The following is a 12536-nucleotide window of genomic DNA, read 5'->3' as shown; positions in this document are numbered from 1 at the left end:
TCCTCACCAGGAGAATCCAGGGCCTCAAACATCTACCCTACACAGATAGGCTAAATGCCCCATCCCTCAGTCTCCTACAGACTCCTCAGAGGTGACCTCTTACAAAGCAATCTCAGTCCCAGCCTTGATTGCACTGCTGCATATCCGCAAGTCAAGCTGCACTCAAGTAACTGGCATGCCCAACCTCATCCTGATCTGTGACATCAACAGAACTTGTTGGCAGGACAGATTTGTGTCCCAGAGACTCCCCTTTTGCAGGATAGACTCCCTCTCCATGTCAAGTAGAGTACCTCATTAACCCTTTTTAAGTGCAACCTGGATAACTGGATGGAGAACAGAAAATACACCCCTGGGACTGCACCCGTGTCCCTGCTGGACAGTGGCATAGGCTGCTGACATGTTGGAACATGGGCTAGGCTCGGCTTGCAAGGGGCTCAGGGCAAATAGCCTAGTAACTTCCTAAGATCCTATGTATTCCTTTTCACACGCTTTCTAAATAGCCTAGATTGTAAGTACTAAATCTAACTTAGTTAACATATCTAAAAAGTCTATTGTATTTAAATATATTTATTTTTTTAAAACATAAAATTCAGTGTAGGTATTCATGCTATTAAAAAACATATTAAAATCTTCTAATGTCCCAGTCAGAATAAGAAAAGTACAGTTGTGTACACTTACCATAAATGTAGATATTAGAGTGTATTCACTGTTGCAGTCATTACTTTTGGGTAATCCTGCTGGCAGGTTGCCCTTAGCCGGCCTGAATTACAAAGTCTTGGGTCCTGCGTCGGCTGCTGTCGCCCCTTCCCTGATGTCAGGTCGTCAGGGGTATAAAAGAAGCAGCCAACGCCATTTTCTTCAGTTTTTCTTGCCCCAGGTGTCAGGTGCCCCCAAAAAGGGTAGCCAAACTTTATATATATATATATATTCAGAAATACACCAATATAAATTTTACCTTCATCTATAAGCAAATACACCACATAGGTAATATAAATCAGAAAAGGAAAAATAAGATCCAAAAGAAAAAAGGGGGGGGGGGGGAGGCGGGTGGGTAACTTGGACTACAACAGTGAATACACTCGAACATCTTCATTTATGGTAAGTGTACACATCTGTACTATGTTCTTTGTGTTTCACTGTAGCAGTCATTACATTTGGGTAGAGTCCCAAAGCTATGGTTGGGAGGCTGGAACTAGACAGCAGTAGGAGCGGCTATGAGGTCCTGCAGAACTGCAGTGGCAAAGCCTGCCCTGGATTTAGAGTAGAGTGGCAGATAATGCTTTATAAAGGTGTGCACTGAACTCCAAGTAGCCGCCTCAAATGTTTCTGGTTGGTACTCTCCTGAGAAAGGCTGCTGAGGTGGCTGCAGCTCTGGTGGAATGAGGCATAATGCCTTTAGGCACTGGCTTGCCATGGTGTAAGTAGCAGAAACGAATGCAGTGGCCTAACCACTTAGAAATAGTCTGCTTTGAGATAGGCTTTCCTTGTGATCCTGCAGCATATGCCACTAGTAATTGCTCCGTCTTCCTGAAAGCTTTGGTTCTGTCCAAGTAGAATCTAAGTTGTCTGTGTACGTCCAAAGAAAGCAGAATTCTCTCCCCCTTGTTCTGTGGATTTGGGTAAAAGGTTGGCAGATGGATGACTTGGTTAAGAGCCACACTGGACACTACTTTAGGCATAAATGCTGGGTTTGTCCTCAGGGAGACCCTGTTTGGATGAAAAATGATGAAAGGTTCCACAGCCATGAGCGCCTGTAGCTCTGAAACTCGTCTTGCAGAAGTAATTGCTAAGAGCAGAGCTGTTTCCCAAGATAAAAACTTCATATCAGCAGTAGCAGCTGGCTCAAAAGGAGGCAGGGAGAGCTTTTCCAAGACATAGTTGAGGTCCCATGCAGGTACTGGTAGTCTCCTTGGGGGCATTAAATGTTTGGCTCCTCTGAGGTACTGCTTTAGTAAAGGGTGAGAAAAAAGTGGTGGCTCTGTATTGTAATGAGCCGAAATGGCAGAGGCATGAATTTTAATTGATGAAAAAGATAGGCCTTTGTCCAGCATCTCAGTTAAGTATTGCAAAATCTGAGGAATATTTGGTACCGCTGTATCAGTTCCTTGTGCCTGGTTCCAGGCACAGAATCTCTTCCATTTTCCAGCATAAGACTTTCTAGTACTAGGCCATCTGGCTTCCAGAATGACATCCATCACAGCTTTACTGAGAGGTGTTTTTGTATGACTACATTATCCGCCATGCTGCCAAGTTTAATGTCCCGAGTTGGCTGTGCAAGATCTGATTGTTTTGCTGGGACAGTAGTCGAGGTATTTGAGGTAAGGTCCAAGCTGGGTATAGAGATAAGTTCCTTAGTATTGGATACCAGTACTGGCGTGGCCAGTCTGGGGCAATCAGTATCATCTTTGGCTTCTCCTGTCTGACCTTTAGGAGCACCTTGGGGAGGAGAGGCAGTGGAGGAAAGGCATATACTGATAGGGTGTCCACTTTCCAAGCTTGTCTGTGATAAGTCCTAGTGCAGAATCTTTTTAGTTGGTAATTGAGAGGGGAGCCAAATAGATCTATGTCCGGGCATCCCCATTTCCTTGTTATCATGCTGAAGACTTGTGGATCCGCTTCCACTCGTGGGGATCCATGAGGTTTCTGCTTAGTTCGTCTGCCAGAGTATTTTCCTTTTGTGGCAGGAATTGCGCCTGCAGATGTACTTGGTAAGTCAAAGCTGTGTCCCACAAGGTCATGGCTAGTCTGCAAAGGGGGTAAGAATGTGTGCCCCCCTGCTTGTTTATATACCACATGACCATGGTGTTGTCTGTCTTTATCAGTAGTTGTCCCGTATGTAGTAGGTCCTTGAAGGCTGTCAGGGCATTTTGAACAGCTAACATCTCTTTCTGATTGATATGTAGATGCATTTGGTTTGAGGCCCATGTGCCCTGAATACATCTTCCTGCCATGTGGGCTCCTCAGGCATAGTCTGATGCATCCGTTGTTAGTGTCTGCCTGGCTGGAGGTAATGTGAATGGCTGTCCCTTGTTCTAGTGACAAGCCTTTGCCCACCATCGAAACTCCTGTTGTATGCAGAGAATGAGAGTAAATGACCATTTCCAGGCTGTGGCAATGTTGAGTCCAAATACTTTTCAGGTACCATTGAAGTTTCCTCATATGCAGTCTTGCATATGGAATTAGTAGGATGCAGGAGGCCATGAAGCCCAAAGCCTGCAGATTTTTTCTTGCAGATAACTGGGCCTTTGTTGCCAACATTTTGAAATAGGTAGTCAGTTGCCTTTGTTTGTCTGGCGTGAGATAAGCCATCTGTGAAGTTGTATTCAAGCTTGCACCCAGGAATGTTATCTCTTGTGAGGGTACTAGTTTTGATTTCTTTTTGTTGACTGTGTACCCTAGGCATGTTAGAAGTCTTTTCACAAATGCCAGATGTTGAAGAAGAATGTCCATGTTCTCTGCTTGAGACAGTCGTCCAAGTAAGGATATATTTGTATTCCTCTTTGTCTGCAGAATGCAATTACTGGTGCCAGGCACTTTGTAAAGACCCTGGGCGCAGTAGATAAGCCAAAGGGCAGTGCAGAGAATTGGTAATGCATTGAACCAGCCTTGAATCTTAAGTATCTTCTGCATGACTGTCTGATTGGAACATGCAGGTATGCCTCTTTTAGGTATAAAGTCACAAGCCAAGCATTCTTGCCCAGCATGGGCAGAAGCTGCTGCAAAGTCAACATTTTGAATTTCGGAATATCCAGGTAAGTGTTCAGAATAGATAGGTCCAGTATCGGCCTCCAGGCCTTGTCCTTTCTGGGTACCAAGAACAACTGAGTAAAATCCTTGTCCCAGCTCTTGCTCTGGTACTTGTTGAATGGCCCACATGTCCATGAGGGATGAGACTTGTTTTTGTGCCTCTGCCCATTGATTTTTTGGCAGATCTGGCCAGCCGTTTGCCTTTGGCACAGTATGGAAATGGAACTTGTAGCCTTGTGACACTGTTTAGAACCCACATGTCCTGGGTTATGGTGTGCCAATTTTGAGCAAAAAGTGCTAATTTCCCCCCTAAGGGTGCTGCCAGAAGATAAGTGCTTGCTGCAGGCAGGGGGAAGTCATTGGGACTGTTTTCTGTATGTTTGTGATCTATCTTCTCCAGCTTTGGAGGTAGAAGCACCCCATTGCTTGGGCCTATAAGAACCTTGCGCCTGGGATCTGCCCCTAGGGCGTCTGGATCTGCCCCTTTGAGGTCCGTCTGACACAGGAAAGGACCAATTTTTTGTAGGCCAGTGTCTACTAAACCTAGGTGGCTGTACTTGTAAAAAATCTTTGGACAGTTTGCATAGATTTAGCTTTGTCCTCCATTTTCTTTAACACCAAACAAAGTATCATGCTGTAAAAGGTGCATCTAGTAATTTAACTTGATCAGGCAGATTTTGTTCCTTTAACCAAGCATGCCTCCTAATTACAGAACCCGTAACTGCAGCCCTGCAGGAGGCTTCCAAAGAATCAAAACCACATTGCAAAGTATGTTTTCCAACTTGTTCTGCTGCATACAATAAATCCTGCATTTCCTTGTTTCCTGCACATTCAGAATTTAACATTTTCTGTTTAAGCAATCCCATGACATGTTGCTGATACTTAAGCAAATGAAATTGACAGTTTAAGGCCCTTATAGCCAAAGTTGCAGATGTGTAAACCTTTTTTTCCCATCTATCCATTGCCCTTGGATCTCTGTCAGAGGGGGTTGGATTTTTTGCAGTGGAAGCCTTAACTCCCTTTGGACCCTGTGAAATAGTTTCTGGGTCAGCAGCAGGGTTTTTAAAAAGAAATTTGTGTGAGTCAGGAACCCTGTAATATTTGTCAGGTTTTAACAGGAGCTGGGGGTAAGGAGTCAGGGGTCAACTATACTCCGAAAACAAATCATCTACAATGTCTAACACAGGTGGAATGGCTAGAGGTCTGTGCTGAGGTAGTAAAAGAAAATCCATGAGCCTCTTTTTAGATTCTGAAAAATCTTGGCTCTCCCAATGGAAATGCTCCCTCATGGTATGCAAGGTTTCCCCAAAGGAATAATCCTCAGGAGGAGATGCTGAAGGTATAGATTCTTCAGCATCAGAATCCTCATATGGGGGAAGAGAATATTCCTGATCAGAAGAGGAATCAGAAGAAATAAAAACCTGATCTGAAGATTCATAGTCAGTGTCTTGCCTAGGCCTCTTATCAGGAGGGGGATGGGAACCCCTGATCAAGGTAATCAAGTCTTCGGCCATTTTGAGCATCTGTTATTTGGGCATAGAGGCCTGTCCACGTGGCTCTTGAGTTTGTTTCCTTGCTTTAGAATGTGCTTTAGTCTTTGCCTTTGAAGCTGAAGTCGCTTTAATGTAAAGATGTTTAGGTCTGAATACACCCTCAGAAGCCGGTACCTGCTCAGCGGCTGCGGACCCATCTGAGGGATTAGTGTTCGAGGCTCCAATACCTTGAGTATCCAGCGGCATGGCCGACTCCATGTGAGAGTCAGTAGCGGCCTGGGACTCTAAAGTAGCGGGCGTCAGGGGCTGCGAAAGCACCTCACTGAGAACTGGCAAATGGCTTAGGAGAAGCTTCGTCATCGGTTTTGGGCCTCGGTTGTTTTCTTTGCGTTTTTTGTAAACTCCGGTAGTCTGATAGCTATCCGACGACATTTCAGGATAATTAAAATCTGTGTCCAAAAAAGTTTAAAGCAAAATCATACAGACGCTGAATAGTGCGTTGGTTAAATCTAGTACAAAAATGACAACCAGTACCGTTGTGATCAGGGCCTAGGCAAGGAATAGAGTAAGAATGAAAATCCTTATGAGGTATTTGCTTTCCACAAGAAATACAATTATTAACTTTTTCTGACATTGGTCTGGAGCAAGAAAAAAAATTTCCCCAACGGGGTACTTAGCTTTATTGAAGACTTCGGATCTGAAACTCAAACACAAAAATCTCAGGAGTCGGCCGACCGGCGCTTGCGAACTGCTTCTGCTTCGGGCACCGCGTGGCAAGAAAGACTGAATAAAATGGTGTTGGCTGCTTCTTTTATACCCCTGACGACCTGATGTCAAGAAAGGGCCGATAGCAGTAGACGCAGGACCCAAGACTTTGGAATTCAGGCCGGCTGAGGGCAACCTGCCAGCAGGATTACCCAAATGTAATGACTGCAACAGTGAAACACGAAGAACATCAGGTCATTTACGAATCTACGATTAAAAACAATGCCTTCAAAATATGAATTATTGGAACTAGACCGAATATATTAACATCACAATGTTCGCATACGCATTAGCCACAGGTGTGCCCATGCAACACCTGTGGTCTGATGGTACAACTGCATTTGGAAGAGGAATATATTATACTCTAAAATAATATCCAATAGGTGACAGAAATCTTGAATCTTGGCTTCAATCACTGATGAATATTTATTCAAAAACATCTCACACGATCAATACCAATATTATTAGGAAAGCATGTGAACAGGGAATCTATGGCCATTGTAATTAAAAAGTAATCTCTAATGTCTCTACCTGTAGTCCATGCATACAATCCTCTAAGAAAATGTGTAGAATCTTTAATAACAGTAAGAGCAGACTGTAAACATTTCTTTAGTTCTAAATCAAGATACCTAGCTATGGGTTCTGTAACCCATCCCCTTGCAGTCACTATCGGTCTTAGTGGTGGACAACTCAACGATTTATGTAGTTTCTGAATACCATATATAATAAGTGTAATTGGTGCTGATGTTGTAAGATAGTTAAATAGTTCAAAATCTAATGATTCTTATAATTATATTATTACGCTCGTGTAGTAATTTTCTTATAATTAATGCTGTTCAACATTTCATTCGTAGTAAACAAATAGTAATCAAAGTCAAGCACTACCACATCACTGTCTTTTGTCAGCATTCATAGCAATATGTTCATTAAGATTTGATAGCATCATATTAATTTTCATTTAAATTAGGAAATGACCTATTTAGCCCATCTTGATACAGCAAATAAATATAGTGTTCAATAGCCCTCTCAAAGGCTTGCATAGTTGGAGTGCTACTAGATATATAAGTAGGCATTAGTTTCGTTACTGGCTCCATAAGTAAGACTTAAATTTAAAGAAGTGATAAAATATTTTACTTCACTGAATACTTGCGACACGTCAACAGTACAAACTGGTACAAACGAAAGTCCCTTGTTAAGGACAGACAGTTCACATTTGTTAAGTTCACACTTAGAAAGGTTAAAAACTAAACCATGTTTTAAAGTTTTCACATACTGCCGTTTGTACGAGTTTTTCCTTTGCTGGTGCTAGTTGTGAAAACTCTTTCCGTTTCTGCTGCACTGTACATGGTAATGGATGAGCTCTGCGAACGAGGAAAATGCAATGGAGCAAGTGCAGAAACGATATTCAGAGCAACAACTGTACTGGTGGTTGTACAGTGTTGGTTGACCCAGTCCCCTCAATGTTAACTTCTGTTTGTGTTGCGGAAGGCAGCTCCATTCTCTGAATATCAGCTTCCACATGTATAATGTTCTGACATGTCAAGGAAGGAGCTTTCCAACTGGTACATGCAAAAATGCGTCCGGTTTTAAAATCTTTAAAGTCTCTGGCCAGTTTTCTTTTCTTGGTGTCAAATTTATTTTCAAATATTTTAATATGATCTACTGATTCGTACAATAAATTTATGTGCCGATTCTGTTCAACACTATTAACTAGTTATAAGTATTGCTGCTCAAGATCTGTATGAAGTGATGTCTCAAGTGGGTGAAAAAAATCATTCATCGGCTGCATGCATTGTAGCAAACATGTCAAATTTAATATCTGCTAGCACTTTAACAAATCTGGATATTTAATTCCATAAGTAGGCATTTTTAGCAGTCGCAAGCCCCTTGGTACAACTTTATGTTTTAAATAAACATCAAAGCTTAAGCGCTCCCATTGTAACTTCTTTAAAGTTTACGGTTTATGTTCAAATGTATCCACATTCATTTTAAACTGCATAACCGAATCCTTGTTAAACTTACTTGGATCGTATGTTCCATCATCAAAGTTCATTAAGGGGTTCTCAGGTATGTTGAGGAGTTTAAGTTTCGAAGCACCAATTAATCTCCTAGCAGCCATTCCACTTGTGGATGGAAGTGGACTGAAGCTAGTCATGTCCACCAGATAACTTGGAAATAATAATAAAAAAAAGTATTATCTGGGGATAAATCCAGCAAAAATAAATGAGCACAAGCAAAAGAAACAGATTCACTGGAACCATGCGCAAAGACAAAATCCAAGAATCCAAAGATACATTCCAAAGTTTATTATGCAACCTTAGCAGTTTCACTTTAAAAAGCTTCTTCAGGCAAGAACAAAAACTGAACTAAATCAGTTTAAATAATCCAAAATCAAAGTCACATGATAACATCAAACCTGATGCTGTAACTATTTTAACAAAGGTTTTAAAGAAATACCTTCATTCAGGCCTAGTGCAATTTGTTCTCTCAGCCTCAAAATCCATTTAAATTCTTCCAACTCAATATGCTGTACTAAGTCTCCCCAAAGTCATTTAATTTTGATAAAAATCAAAAACTTAAAATAGTGTGCTGAATCAGGATCATGAATATGTTTATAAAGTGCATTAGTACATAATTTCCTATTGATATCTGAGAGATAGCTACTTATACAATCCTTAAGATTCCTACTAGTTTTTCCAACACAGTATGTGTTGCAAGACACTCATGTGGCTAAATATACAACACTCCTTGCATCACAATTCCCAAATGTGTATACATAGAAAGTCTTGTCAGTCACAGGATGAATGAAAGTCTTTTTAGTATTAATATTAACACAATGGGCACATTTAGGGGTCCCCATTTTGTTAGTCTTAATAGAGAAATTATTTCTGGGCTGTTCCTTATAACATAATTGATTTTTCAGATTATGCAAATTATTTTATCATGCGAGATTCCAGACAAATTTACTGGGATTGGAGGCTACGATCCAGTCTACAGTAGAGCCACAATTAGATTTGTTATAGTGAGCATGGGTAGTAATAAGTTGCTTGAAAACATCCAAGTTAATATTGGTAGACTGATAGTTTGAAATAAAGTTTTCCCAACCTATGTTAACATCTCCTAAAATAATAGGCTTTGTTATAGATGCTGTTTGACACCCAATGAAGGAGCTCTTCCAGAATAAGTATATTATGACCCACTGAAATACAGAGAACAAATCAATGCAGATATTTTTTGGTCACTCAATCTGAGCAGTAGATCTGCACTGTGGAATTTTGGTGGGGTTTATTACAAAATCACAAAAAAAAAATCTAGCAAAGCTAAAATTTCCACTGTGTAATACCTTAAACCTCTTGTATCAGAGGCAACATGGGATATATGCAAATTACCTTCAAGGATATCAGGTGTTTCAGTTAAATGTCAATTCTGAATGTCCATGACTTTTTCTTTTACTTTTAAGTCTATTTATGGACAATTTCAGGCCAATAAGATGACAACCCTGTAAACATTCCTCTTATGCTATGCTGATGATGCCATAACAAGGCAGAAACATGCATGTCCACAGCTACAGTGGTTTGGCTTTACTGGCCTGAAATTGCCCATAAATATACTTAAAAGTAAAAGAAAAAGTCATGCACATTCAGAACTGCCATTTAGCTGAAACACCTGATATCCTTAAATGGTAATTTGCATATATCCCATGTTGCCACTGATACAAAAGGTTTAAGGTATCACACAGTGGAAAGTTTAGCTTTGCTAGATTTTTCTTTTTGTGTTTTTTAACCAATTGGTTTTCCTGTGTGACCTTTTTACTCATCGTTTTAGTTTGTAGGATGGGATATTTTGTAGACACCCTTATGTTTATGGCTATCAGTTGAGTATGACAACCCTGTGTTTCTCAAAGTCCAACATCCGACTTATGATGTACTGATGATGCCATTAAGAAGGCAAAAACATGCATGTCCATAGCTAGACTGGTTTGGCTTTCATCATCATCTTTTGTCTGTTCCCGTTAGGGGTCGCCACAGCGGATCATCTGTTTCCATTTATTCCTGTCCTCTACATCTTGCTCTGTCACACCAACCACCTGCATATCCTCTCTCACCACATCCATATACCTTATGTTAGGCCTTCCTCTTTTCCTGTTACCTGGTAGCATCATCCTTAGCATCTTTTTCCTAATATACTCAGCATCCCTCGTCAGCACATGTCCAAACCAACGTAATCTTGCCTCTCTGGCTTTGTCTCCAAACCTTCCAACCTGGGCTGACTCTGTAATATACTTATTCCTAATCCTGTCCACCCTTGTCACACCCAGTGCAAATCTTAACATCTTTAACTCTGCCACATCCAGCTTCAACGCTTGCCTTTTTGTCAATGCCACTGTCTCCAACCCATACAACATAGCTGGTCTCATTACCCTCTTAAAGACCTTCCCTTTCACTCTTACTGGTACTAGTCTGTCACAAATCACTCCTGACACCCTTCTCCATCCTGCCTGTACTCTTCTTCACCTCTCTTCCACACTCACCATTACTGTGAACCACTGATCCCAAGTATTTAAACTCATCCACTTTCGCCACCTCTACTCCTTGCATCCTCACCATTCCTCTATCCTCCCTCTCATTCACACACATATTCTGTCTTAGTACTGCTGACCTTCATTCCTCTTCTCTCTAGAGCATATCTCCATCTCTCCAGGTCTCCTTCACCTGTTCCCTACTCTCACTACAGATCACAATGTCATCTGCAAACATCATAGTCCACGGGGACTCCTGTCTGATCTTGTCTGTCAACCTGTCCATCACCATTGCAAATAAGAAAGGGCTCAGAGCGGATCCTTGATGTAATCCCACCTCCACCTTAAACGCATCCGTCACTACCACAACAGATCTCACCGCTGTCACACTACCCTCGTACATATCCTGTACCACTCTTACATACTTCTCTGACACTCCAGACTTCCTCATACAATAAGTCTACAAAAACACAACACAACTCCTTCTGACCTTCTCTATACTTCTCCATCAACACTCTCAGAGCAAACATCACATCTGTAGTAATCTTTCCCGGCAAGAAACCATACTGCTGATCACTAATCATCACGTCCCTTCTTAACCTATCTTCCGCTACTCTTTCCCATGTTGTGACTGATCAATTTAATCCCTCTATAGTTACTATAGCTCTGCATATCAACCCTTATTCTTCAAAATTGGTACCAAAACACTTTTTCTCCATTCCTCAGGCATCCTCTCACTTTCCAAAATTTCATTAAACAATCTGGTTAAAAGATCCACTGCCACTTCACCTAAACACCTCCATGCTTCCACAGGTATGTCATCTGGACCAGCAGCCTTTCCATTCTTCATCCTCTTCATAGCTATCCTTAGTTCCTCCTTGCTAATCCATTGCACTTCACGATTCACTATCCCCACATCATCCAACCTTCTCTCCCTCTCATTCTCTTCATTCATCAACCCCTCAAAGTACTCTTTCCATCTGCTCAACACACTCTCCTCGCTTGTTTGTATGTTTCTCTCATTATCCTTTATCACCTTTACCTGCTGCACATCTTTCCTAGCTTGGTCCCTCTGTCTAGCCAATCTATACTGGCCTGACAATGTCCATAAATATACTTAAAAGTAAAAGAAAAAATCATGGACATTCAGAATTGCCATTTATCTGGAACACCCGATATCCTTAATGGTAATTAGCATATATCCCTTGTTGCCTCTGATACAAGAGATTTAAGGTATCACACAGTGGAAAGTTTACCTTTGCTAGATTTTTATTTTTGCGTTTAAACAAGTGGTTTTCCTGTGTGACCTTTTTACTCATCCTTTTAGTTTGTGGGGTTTATTACAAGGAAAAAATGAAGAGTGGCAGGGTAGAGGACAGCCACACTACCGGCTTTTTTGTAGTCTGCCAGATTGAATAATTTCTTAGCCAGGCGAAGAATTTCAATGTCTTCATGCATCTGCAGTTAATAGCCTTTTTTCCCCTTATCTATTACCAACTCGAGACTTGAAGTATGCAGTCGCATACAAAAAAAAAAACATGAAAGGTCTTAATACTGTGAGTGAATTGTACAAGGTATGATGTAATTAACATTTAAAAGTACACTGAGGCAGTTCAGTAAGCTTAAAACTGTGAGACATGAATAAGTTACAAAAGTAGCTCCCTCCCCTGCAGCTTTAGTATTTAATGTATTTAAAATATACAAAACTGTGTACAGCTGTATTACTTAAAGGCAGACAGTGCATGTTTTCTCAGGCTTAAGTTAATGTTTACTGAAAGCATGCAAGCTGTTTTTTTTTTTTTTAAAAAAACATCTGGGAGACTAGAGATAAGAAACAACAGGGAGCAACAAGTATAAACTGGAACACATGCACATTAGCATAATTAACCTTAACTTTAGATTAGGGAACATGGTTAGTGTCATCAATTTGAGGCAACTGCTCCTATCAGGGTTCTTAACATTTATTTAACATTTATTTAATTTTTTTATTTGAATGTTCCCTTTGAAAAATG

The 12536-nt window shown here is 40.9% G+C and overlaps 1 protein-coding gene across 1 annotated transcript in view; it reads right to left on the bottom strand.

Moving 5' to 3' along the window:
* KCTD3 (potassium channel tetramerization domain containing 3) overlaps positions 1–8169 on the bottom strand; it is an 816466-nt gene extending 808297 nt beyond the window's left edge. The window contains exon 1 of the mRNA XM_044061321.1: positions 8028–8169. The gene's annotated coding sequence lies outside the window, so the exon portion shown is untranslated. The remainder of the gene's footprint in view (positions 1–8027) is intronic.
* Positions 8170–12536: the final 4367 nt, after the last annotated feature.

Source organism: Protopterus annectens, chromosome 1.part0 (genome assembly GCF_019279795.1).
Source record: "Protopterus annectens isolate FY-2018-M chromosome 1.part0, PAN1.0, whole genome shotgun sequence".
Taxonomy (NCBI): domain Eukaryota; kingdom Metazoa; phylum Chordata; order Ceratodontiformes; family Protopteridae; genus Protopterus; species Protopterus annectens.
This window is presented reverse-complemented; position numbering and strand designations above follow the sequence as displayed.